Here is an 11600-nt window from a genome sequence, read left to right as displayed (position 1 = left end):
AATACTGCTGTGAGTTCCCTAGCAGCCTAGGATACAAAGTGAAACACTTGTTTCAAATGAGTCCATCGAAAGGAAGCAGGGAGACGTTCACCCACAGCCCCAGTCTAGAGGTTAAAGCAGGAGAATCAGGAGTTCAAACTGTAAATCTAGGGGCTGGAGAGAGAGCTCTGAGATTGACAGCACTGGCTGCTGGTTCAATTCCCAGCACCCACGTGGCAGCTCACAACTGTCATTAGCTCCATTCCAGGGGATCTGTCACCCTCATGCAGACATACAGATAAAACAATGCACAAGGAAATAAATCATTAAAAAAATCATCACCCTGGCTACATACCAGCTTTGAGTCCAGACCTTGTCTCAAAATTAAAAAAAAAAAAAAAAAAATTAAAGCTTATACACCATAGTGTATGACAAGGGTATTACATCAAAGACATAGTCTGTCACTCAAGGATCAGGGTTACATCAATCATAGGTTGGCTATTAGGATGGCCAGGGTCATGTCTCTGGCCAAGAGAGCTGATTTCCTGGGCTGGCTGTCCTGGTGATCCTCTGCAGCTGCCGTGAAAGTGACGATAATAATCTAAGGTGACAGGGTTGTGATGTCAACAGTGTAGCCACTCGCCAGGGAAAGGGTTTCATGGCTGACGGCCCCCTGCTCAAAATTCTTGTCGTGGACAGTTTCCAGGTTGGTTTTTATGACGCTAGGATTCATGTGGCCCAGGCTGGCCTGTAGATGAGGAGACCCATGAAGTCTTGATGATCCTCCTGGCTCCATCTCCTAAGTGCTGACCTGACAGGCACAGCTACCGTGTCTGGCTTTAAAGGTATTTTTCAGAGAGCCTTGAGTTCCCTCTAGTAACTCTTAGAGACAAGCTTTCTGCTGTATAACAGACAAGTCAAGGTCATAGCAAACACAGGCTGAAGCGAATCACCCTTCATAGAGCTTTATTAGGGAGAGCTACAGGCTCATGAGCAGAGGCGCCCACGATGGGGCCTGAAGCGGGAGAGCATAAGGAAAGAGAGCCACCAGGTACAGCATGATGGGGACCCTGAAGGGAAAGAAAGGGGACATTTTACAATTTTTTGGGGGGTGGGGGGAGGGTGATAAGATCCATATCACTTGACCTAGCTAGCCTATGTGGTGTGAGTCACAAGACAGGAAGGAACTAGATATAAGTAGAGTTATAAGTCGAGGTTGTCTGGGCATCAGTGTCTGGGCTTGGCACTGTAGGGGGCTTAGAGAGAATGGAACTCTGAGAGCTGTGAGGTCACAGCAGCTCTCTGAAGCTGGCCTTGAGAGACTGAGGGGTGTGGCCTCCCTCATTCTGGGGAGAGGGAGCAGTGGGTAGAGGACCTGGCTTCTGCCACTGCCCTCTGAGCACTCTTTGCAACCCCCTGTGTTGTGTCGATTTTTCTTTAAACTTTCCTGAGACTGGGACTCAGGAAGCCCTGGCTGGCCTCGACCTTGCGACCTTGCGACCTTGCAGTGCAGCACAGGATGACCTGCCTCTCCTGCCTCTGCCTCCCCAGGAGCTGGCATTACAGGCATGGGCACCACACTTACATTGGGTGCTGGGGAATCAAACCCAGGGCTTCAGGCAAGTTAAGCAAGCACACTACTACTGAGTTACAACCCCAGCCCTCGTATCTTTTCTAAGAATGGTCTCGAACCTTTGCTTCCAGGAGTCTGAGCTACGCTGCCAGTGCTCACTGGTGTCGTCCCTGCCAGAGGCCGCGGACCTTAGTGGTCGTTTCCCTTCACTACCTTTCACCCTTAGCATCTCCCTTCAGAGAGAAGGCCCAAGTCTCTGCCCTCTATTTCTTGAGGTTAATTACATCCCTGGCTTGGCATCTGTCCTGTGCCCTACCCAGCCCCTTTCCCCAACACCTGCAGTGTATACTATTCTTGCAGAAGTGGGAGGTGGCTTGGTAAAGACTTTATAATCCTGAGAGAGGACCTGAAGCAAGGAAGATGGCGATACAGTCACAGATCCCACCCAGAGAAGAGTTAATTCATGGCAGGCAGAGTGGAGGGATGTCCTGGGCTGGATCAAGTGGTGGAAGATAAGAAAGAGGGCCAAAACCAGCATGTGGTGATGTGGGCCTCTAATCCCAACAAGTTCAGGTCCCAGCTCTCCTATGGTTAAGAGGGCAGGCAGAGAGAGGAGGCTGTCTGCAGAGAGAGGAGGCTGCTGCAGAGAGAGGAGGCTGCTGCAGAGAGAGGAGGCTGCTGCAGAGAGAGGAGGCTGCTGCAGAGAGAGGAGGCTGCTGCAGAGAGAGGAGGCTGTTGCAGAGAGAGGAGGCTGTTGCAGAGAGAGGAGGCTGCTGCAGAGAGAGGAGGTATCTGGAGTTCATGGATCAGCTAGCCTGGCATATGCAAAGGACAACAAGAGACCCTACCTCAAGAAAGGTCAAAACTAAGATCTGATGCTCAGTGAGGCCCTGTGGCCTACCATCTATCCACCATGTCAGGTATTGGACAGACACACACACATACACACACATACACACACACACACACACACACACACGAGAGAGAGAGACAGACAGAGAGAGAGAGAGAGAGAGAGAGAGAGAGAGATTAAAAAGAATGAGAATGAGCAGACATTCAGATTCAGAAAGAGAGATTGCATTTCGTGGTCCCATGTAACCATGTAGGATATAACAAAGGACTCACTATAAGCCAGGTGTGGTGGCGCACACCTTTAATCCCAGCACTCGGGAGGCAGAGGCAGGCGGATTTCTGAGTTCGAGGCCAGCCTGGTCTACGGAGTGAGTTCCAGGACAGCCAGGGCTACACAGAGAAACCCTGTCTTGAAAAAACAAAACAAAACAAAACAAAAACCCAAACAAACAAACAAAGGACTATGTCCCCAGAGAAGAAAACTCCTGGTCCAGCTACCCCACCCTCAGGAGTGCAGGACTGAGCCTGGGCTGCCTTTATGTGTTCTGGCAGAAGGAAGGCATCGTTTTCTGCACACTAGACTGGTAGCACTCTGCAGTTGCTTTTTGTTCCTCGGTCCTAATGCCTTTTCTATGAATGTTTTATCACGTTCTTTTCTGTGTGCTGGCAGAGGGTGTGCAAGCCTCAGTGCACATGGAGATCAGAGGACACATGGAGGAGTCAACTTGTTCTAACGTATGGGTCCTGGGGACAGAACTTGAGTCATCACAGTTTACCCACTGAGCCATCCTTCTGGCCCCTTGTATCCTTTTTAAATAACAACCCCTTATCTTTTTTTCTAGAAGGCCTATTGGTGTGACAGATAGTAACTAAGTCACCAGGTCCTAGAACCTCTGACTCCTGTGGTCAAGTCTGTTGCCAGCCCCCCGCCCCCATCCTCCACTAAGAGGATCATAACTCAAAGAGGAGAATTCCCAATAGTCTCCGAGTTTCTTTCATCTATTTCTTGAGGTGAGTTAAGACTTTTGGCTTATCATCTGTGTGTCCTCATGCCACTTTCCTAGACACCTGTACTTGCTAAGGATGGGATTGAAGGTGGGATGGTAATAGCCCTGGGAGGGGACCAGAAGGAAACTTGGGAGATGGTTCTACTGCCACAGATCCTACCCAGAGAAGGGGGTGCCCCATGGCTAGGCAGGGCCAAGGGTGAGCACCAAGTCTGTCTGATGCAGTAGAACACAGGTTGATGGGAGGAGGCTCAGTGTGCAGATGTGCACGTGCAATCTCAGCACTCAGGAGCCTGACGCAGGAGAATCACAAGTTCAAGGTCAGTAGGCTACGTGGAAAGTTGCAGAGTAGCCCAAGCTCTTAAAACAAAGACGCAGAATGTGGAGGTAAGTCTGAGGTGGAGCCTTTGCTGCCATTCCTAAGGGAGAGGAAAACTTGGGCAGGCAAACAATGGCAAACTGGAACAGTTCAGAGGGTTTGGATACACAAGTGGTGGCTTGTCGCCTGATACCTGGCTCTGGGTGAGTTAGGAGAAGAGAAAAAATGGTTTGAGTGTGAGACTTAAATCAGGAAGTTGTCAGGAATACAGACTCAGGACTGGTTAGTTTGTTCAAGATAGCCACGCCCCTGGTAGAGAACGTTTTGAGGCTCCAAACAATGACTTACCCTAAGAGCATAAACTTCCCCCAAGCCTTCAAACTTTGGGAAATACCAAACCATCCTAACATACAGAAAGTAAACTGAGTGTGGTTATATACACCTGAAAACCCAGCACTCTAGAGGCCAGGGCAGGAGGCTTGCTGTAACTCAAGATGGGTTACAAAGTGAGACCCTGTCTCAAAATACAAAGCAGAGCTCTGCATGGTAGCACATGCCTATCATCCCAACACTCTGGAAGCTGAGGCAGTATGTCTGTCTGTCCAGGAGTCCAAAGCCAGGCCTGTCCATGTGAGTTTCAGGTCATCCAAGGACACCTAAAAAAAACAAAAAACAAAAAGAGAAATTTGTTAATAAAAGTTAGCTGGGTATGCAGTTTAGTGTTTGCCTATAATACTAGTATGTGGAAGGCTCCGTCTAGGAGATCACGAGATCATTAGTTTATCTGTTGTACCTTCAGGTAATGTCTCATAGTCTTAGTCCAGACAGGATAGAAGTCACTATGTAAGCCATAGGCTGTGGCCTCAAGTATAATAAAACCCTCTTGCCTAAGTGCTGGGATTTCAGACTTGAGATACCACATATTAAGCTAGGATTTCAAGTTTGAGGCCACCCTGAGTTATGGATTGAGACTCTGCTTCAAATAGTATCAGCACCATGCCCTCTGCCTGCCTTAACTAGCATGCAGGATCCATGAGGAGGAGGTAGAGGAACCGGCACAGGGGACAGTCAACCTCAAAGGCTTCCTTCCAGCTCTCACTTCAGTTATCAAAAAGCTGGGCGATCCTGCACTCCCAGCTGCTCAGGAGGCTGAGGCAGGAGGATCACTTGAGCTGAGAGATTTGGAACAGAATGAGATACTTTTTCTTTAAAACACTTTTAAAAAGTCAGATGTGGTACACTTGGAGCATGGGGCCTGCTGAGAGCAAGGCCAGCTGTGGCTAATTCCAGGCTATGAGACCCTGTCTCAAAAAATGAGGAGTACACCTGTGTGGCTTAGTTGGTAGTGTGCTTTGACCTCTATGCGGGGAAGCCCTGGGTCGATCCCCAGTGCCACATTATCCAGGTAGGGTGATGCACTCCCGAAATCTTAGCACTCAGGTGACAGCAGCAGGGGGTCTGGAGAGCAAAGTCATCCTTGCCTGCAAGTTCCAGGCTGACATGGACTGCCAATAAATAATAAAAATAAATAAAATCACCCTAGGCACCAAGACAGTACTGGGCAAAGAGAACAATGCTGGAGCTCTGGCCATATTTCAGGTTATCTTTCGAAGCCACCATAACTAACAGCATGGCACCTGCGCCAGATGGACACTGAGATAACAGACTGGGATGGAGACCCGGATAGAAACTACACAACCAGTCACCTGATTGTCGGCAAAGGTTCCTAAATATACACTGGAGAAAAGATGGTCTCTTTCAACAGTGTTGGCGAGTGAAACTGTGTAGATGAGTGTAGATGAGTGAAACTGGGCCTGTATCGTCTCTCCCTGGTGATCAAAGAGCCTAATGGAAGATGAGCTCTGCCACTGTCAGGAAGTAGGACACGGACTCTGAGACATAGACAAGGACTTCCCGAAAAGAACCTCACTCACTCGCATACTGCTAGCAACTAATAGGATGGCATAAAACTATAGGCTTCTCTATACCAAGAGCTGCATCTGGGTGAAGACAGCTTGTTGCCCACTGGAGAGGATCTCTGTGGGGACTCTCACCCGAGCCAGGGATTTAGAGCTACAATATACACACCTAATTCAAACACCCAACCCAGTCCATGAGTGTGCTAATGAATTGCCCAGCCAGGTCTGAAAAGATACAGATAACCAATGTACTTGGAAACATCATGCCGGGCGGTGGTGGTGCACGCCTTTAAATCCCAGCACTCGGGAGGCAGAGGCAGGTGGATTTCTGAGTTTGAGGCCAGCCTGGTCTACAAAGTGAGTTCCAGGACAGCCAGGGCTATACAAAGAAACCCTGTCTCAAAAAACAAAAACAAAAACAAAAAACAAGAAAACATCATTAGCCATCTGAGAAATTCCAATGAAAACTGCACTGGATGGCTGTGTGTCTAGCTCAGTACAGTGATTACCTAATCCACAAGTCACTGAGTGCCACGGAGATCCACTGCAACTGGCTAACACCTACCTTCTACATCAGGATCATATGTAAAATGTAGGTTTCCTTCATGACACAGTAAGGGCAAACTCTAAAGCAATGCCAATCTGTAATCTCTGTCTCTGTCTCTCTCTCTCTTATGTTTGTGCTTATTGATTGTCTACAGTCTCCTCTAACAACTACACCTTAATATGGGTCCTTCTATCTACATCCCTGTAGACTTAAGATCAGCCCTCTCAGGCTAGAGGCGTGGCTAAGTGGTATAGGACTTGCCTAGCATGCAGGAGGCCCTGGCTTTGACCACTTAATCACGAGCTCAGCTCTATAAATCACTACAAGTCAGCAGTGCCAAAAGGAAACTCAAGTCTCGACTACAGTCATGATTGCCTGGATATTTCAATAAGGTTGCTAACTGACTGCTCTGCATGGGTAGTACCACTAACTGACTGCTCTGCATGGGTAGTACCACTAACTAACTGCTCTGCATGGGTAGTACCACTAACTAACTGCTCTGCATGGGTAGTACCACTAACTAACTGCTATGCATGGTTAGTACCACTCATAAAACTGCATTTACTTGGAAGCAGAGAGTTAAGACCAATAAACATATGTAAGTATATACACGGTATCACATTTACACTCCTTCATTTCTTTAACAGCTCAGAGCACTTTGTAGATATTTAGTAATTGCTAACGAGAGAGAGTAATTTCCTTTTGGCTTCCATCCTCTTGCGAAGTTCCCTTTCACCCTAGTGAGAGTAGTCCGTCAAAGAGTATCACACGACTTTAAGATGGCAATCACCTTGTCACCTCTCATCTCTGTTTTAAGGTTGGGGGCGGAACCCACCAATGCACACAGATCTTGACCTTTTAAAAACTCAAGTATTTGTTTAGGGGTAATTTATGACATAGGAAGAAGGAATAGATGAATTAAACTAAAATGCCATATTAGGGGAAGACTGGCCAGTAAGACTTTGGTTGATTTGACTAGCTACCAAGAAGTGCTTGTGAGGCCATCAAGATTAGCTTACAGACTACGGCCTATGCTGTGACAGCCCAGGCTGGTCTAGAACACACAGCATAGTCCAGGCTAGCCTCTAAGTCAGTGCTCCTTCCGCCTCAGTCTCCCAAGTGCTGGGTCATACTGATTACAGCAGTGTACCACCACATCCAGCTTGCCTTCTTCACTTCCCCAAAAGGATCCTCACTGAAACCAACTCCTCCCATCCCTTGGTTCAACTAAGACATCTTGCGTGATGATTTCCACAGTTAACTGCCAATCCTTTCAGTCTTGAGGTCTCAATGTCAAGAGGCAAACACATTGTTATAAAGACTTATTTTTTTTGTTTGTTTGTTTTAATATAGGATCACAAAACTGTCAGGTGCCAGACTTTGGGCAAAGCCTGGCTAAAAAGTAGCTAGCCATGCAGAGTGGCTCATCTCCGTAATACATATATACCTGGGAGGTAAGGTAGGGGAACTACCTCAAGTTTGAGGTTACCAAGGACTGCATAGCCAACAGTGAGGCCCGCTGGGCTGCATGACAGCCGGCCTCCCAAAATTACGAGGATCAGGGATGGTGGGCATCTTGGGACATACCTATAATCCCAGCACTAGATAGGCAGACTTGGGAGCCCTGCCTGGTCTGAGGGAGAGGGGGATGAGTGTGCTTTAAATTAGACTTTGAAAAATGGCAGTTGCTAGCCTTCACAATGGTGCCTACCAAGAGTTACTTCTGGCTGCCACACCCTCGCCAACTTTCCTTGTGCTCTGTTGAGATTGGTCTGTGTGTTCAAGACCACAGAATGAACATTACATGCCTGTAAGATACGTTCGAGACACCAGAGTAGATATCTTGACCCTCTCATCTGTTTTTAAGGGAAGAAAAATAAAATCACACTGATATTTGGACTGTCAGAGACTCTAAAGTATTTGTTAAGGGGTAATTTGTGACACAGGAGGAATTAATAAACAAGTTCAACTATGTCTCAGGCATCAGGCTGGGGTGAGAACTGGCCAGGAAAACTTTTGTTTACTTGGTGCCAGGCAACACTTGTGATGTCATCGAGATTAGAACCCTCACTTGGTAGGTCCTCACCTACACAGTGACAGTTAGCGTGCAGACTCGGCTGACTCAGCAGGTGAGCACACCTACTTTTGCTCTCTCTCTCCTCCTCCTCTCGACTTGGTGTGATGCTGGGGGTCCGACCCAGGGCCTTGCCTGACCTAGACAAGCAAAGCACGACTGAGCGACACCCCAGCCACTTCTGCTGTGGTTCTTTTTAAAATATTTTTCCGCTTTTCAGTTTTCTGGCACAAGGTATCACTCTCTTGCCCAGGCTGGTCTAGAACACACAGTGTCATCTAGGCTAGCCTCTCAGTCAGCGATCCTTCTGCCTCAGTCTCCCAGGTGCTGGGATTACAGGAGCGTACCACATCTGGCTTGCCTTCTTCACTTCCTCCAAGGCGAATGGCTAAGGAATCCTCACTGAATTCCTTGGGTCAACTAAGACATCTTACATGGCGATTTCCACAATTAACCGCCAACATGAGAGGGTTGCTCCAATTTCAATCCTTTTGGCTTTGAGGCCTCAATGTCAGTACAAGAGGCAAAGGATATATTATTACATTGCTTTAAAAAACAAAAAACCTTTTCAAGAAAGTACACAAAGCTTCTGACAAAGCTTTAACAAACGCCTAGCCAGTAGCACAGTGCTGTAATTCCCAGCACTTATGCAGGATGAGAGGCAGGTAGGGGGTGCCAAGGCAAACCCCAGCTACAGCCCAAGTTTACAGACAGCTGAGCTAAAGCACACCCAGTCTGAAAAAAAACAAAGGCTGGACATGATGTCAGGCCCTGTAATTGCAGCATTGTAAGGCAGAGACAAGATTAGCACAAGTGTATGGGCTGTTCACAGCAAGACCTCATCTCAAAAATAAATGAGAAAAAAAGTTACCCTAATATTTTTAGTACCATTATAACAGTGGGTCCTAAAATAATGTCATTTTTGGCAGGGGTTGAGAAAACTATCTCCACGCACACGCACATGCACACACTGGTGAATAAGGATGAAGTTTTACTTAACCTGTGCCACGGCCCTTCATTTGGGAAGGAGATCTGGATGTTACCTAACTTGCAGGTTCCAAGTGAGATTAAATAGCTGGCGTATTTACAGCAGGCTCTCGGGAACTCATACCCCGTGTTGTGATCTTTGGTGAGCTCGGATCCTGTAGCCTTGGATCTTAGGAGATTTGTTTAAATTAACGCGCACCAATTCTTTTTTTCAGATCGATTTCAACTCGACTGCGAATCTGTGCGGTCGGGTCGGGTAGTCTTTTTTTTTTTACTTAGGTGAGCTGGAAACACATTCTCCAACACGCTTTGCATGGTCCTTAGCTAGAGCCTCAGCTGCTACCTAGATTCATATTTCCTGGTCCTTCAACATTAACAGGGGCTGGGTCCGAGGGTCCACAGTTTCTGAAGCATCACTGTATCTGAACTCCCAGAGGCCGGTGCTGTCCGTTAGTAACGCCCACTGCGCGCGGGATGCAGGGACAGCTCGCAGGCGCACTGCGCTGGCCGCGCTCGGCACCCGTAGGGTTAGGTTGGGGCGCAGTAACTGGAAGTGTCCCCTCCCCGGGAGGAAGTTACACATTGGCCTCTTGCGCCTGGTGGAGATAGAACTTCCGCCGGCTCCGCCCCCTTCCACTTCCGGTAGGGAAGAATGGGTTGGTCCCACATGGGCAAAAACTGGCTGGAAGACTTTAGTGGTGGCGTTTTGGGAGCGGCAGCCAAGGGTCGCATTCGACTGTGTGGCCCTCCTGCCGCCTTTACAAACTGTCTTTCAGAGAACCTAATCCCCTTTGACCATGACACCTAATTTCAGTCATTCTGCTGTGACCAAAAGTAAGCTCCGTGTCCACAATGGCCTCCTACCTTATACTCCCAAACACTATACATCCATGTAATATATATTTAAGAGCCACCCGGGTTTGGTTCTTTTGTCTTACTCAGACATCATGAGTAAGGAGTCTGGTGTGGTGGCCCATGTCATTAATCCCAGCACTTAGGAGTAGAAGCAAGTGTGTTAGGAGTTATATATCATCCTGAGGTGTATAGACCATTTGGTGAGAGCCTGGGCTACATTCAATGTATGTATAGAAAGAGGGAGGGAGGAAAGGAGAAGAGAGACCAAGGAGAGGGGAAATGCTGAGCAGTGAGGAGGCGCTGGTAGGCTATTGACTAGTTGACCTGGGCCTCCAAGTTCAAAACAGGAGCTAGGCTGGACTATTTAAGTCCTGAGAGTCACAGGCTTATGGTTTCAGGCCCTGACCCTAACCTGGAGTCTACTCTTCATATCACCACCTCAGGCCTGCCATACTTATTTCAAAAACCTAAATATAGCAAAAGATTTATGGGCCTAATGTAAAAAGATGGCAATGGCTTACTGCTTCTAAATTGTAGTCAAACCTAGTGAGGTATCAATATTTGTAATCTGGACATATGGGAAATAAAGACAGGGTGAGGAGGAGGTAATTACACAATTAGGTAAGGGCTACGTGAAGCCCTGTCTGAGAAAGCTGAGACAAACGGCTTTGGGTCGAAAAGGGTATGTGTAGCGAGAGTATTACAGCCATCATGACATTGTCCATAATGCAAATGAAGGATCGAGTTTGTACCAAAGGCCTTCAGGGAGAGTTGGGCAGGGGTAGCATCCTCCCCTGGCCCCTGTGAAATGGCTTCAGGGGCCTGTAGAGTTTCCTTTATTCTGTCTTGTTTAGGAATGCTGCTTTCTAAGGCCGGTGGTCTAGACCGGCTGTAACCATGGCAGGTCTTCAGCCATGCTTGCAGTGCAGCTGCTGTGGGGTCCTCACCATGACTGCAGTGTGGACGGCATGCGAGCTGCCCTGAGAGATGCACCACCTCAGCAATGAGGGTGCGCTTGACTGGCAGCTCCCACTCAACAGAAATGCCTTCCTCTGTTGGCGCTTTTGAAAAGGGTGTCATGCATCCTAGGCTGGCCTGTAGCGGACAGAAACTTGAACTCTTCATCCTCTGGTGTGCATCTCCCAAGGACTGGATGTACACACTTGCAAAACTATGAGAGATTATAAATATATTTTTCATAGATATATAATTTTTGTCCAATGACACCCAACAGAAGATACCAACAGAGGCCTCCTACTTTTACATCTACTTTTACACAAGCAATCCCATCAACCGAGAAAAGCCTTTCATCCCCAGGCACACGGACTGACACTCATTATTTGATTGTGATCAACTAAACCTAGAAGCTACAACATGAAAAGTAAAAGGACAACTACAATAGTCTCGTTAGGACCGTATGGCTTGATAATTACATAAACCAAGGGAGGGTGAGACCAGCGACACAGGAGCAGAAGATAGCCTTGCAAA

At 47.7% G+C, this 11600-nt stretch overlaps 1 protein-coding gene and 1 long non-coding RNA gene across 2 annotated transcripts in view; one reads left to right on the top strand and one right to left on the bottom strand.

The window, feature by feature from the left end:
• Positions 1 to 3117: 3117 nt before the first annotated feature.
• D130017N08Rik (RIKEN cDNA D130017N08 gene) lies at positions 3118 to 9706 on the bottom strand. The gene is made up of 2 exons (NR_015486.2): positions 9271 to 9706; positions 3118 to 4386 (listed from the first exon to the last, which is right to left on the bottom strand). It is a non-coding gene; the product is annotated as an RIKEN cDNA D130017N08 gene (long non-coding RNA).
• Positions 8307 to 11600, top strand: part of Usp42 (ubiquitin specific peptidase 42) — a 49429-nt gene continuing 46135 nt past the window's right edge. The window contains exon 1 of the mRNA XM_006504754.4: positions 8307 to 8325. The gene's annotated coding sequence lies outside the window, so the exon portion shown is untranslated. The remainder of the gene's footprint in view (positions 8326 to 11600) is intronic.

This window comes from Mus musculus, chromosome 5, assembly GCF_000001635.26.
Source record: "Mus musculus strain C57BL/6J chromosome 5, GRCm38.p6 C57BL/6J".
Taxonomy (NCBI): domain Eukaryota; kingdom Metazoa; phylum Chordata; class Mammalia; order Rodentia; family Muridae; genus Mus; species Mus musculus.
Note: the sequence above shows the minus strand (reverse complement) of the source record. Positions and strands in the feature narration are given on the sequence as shown.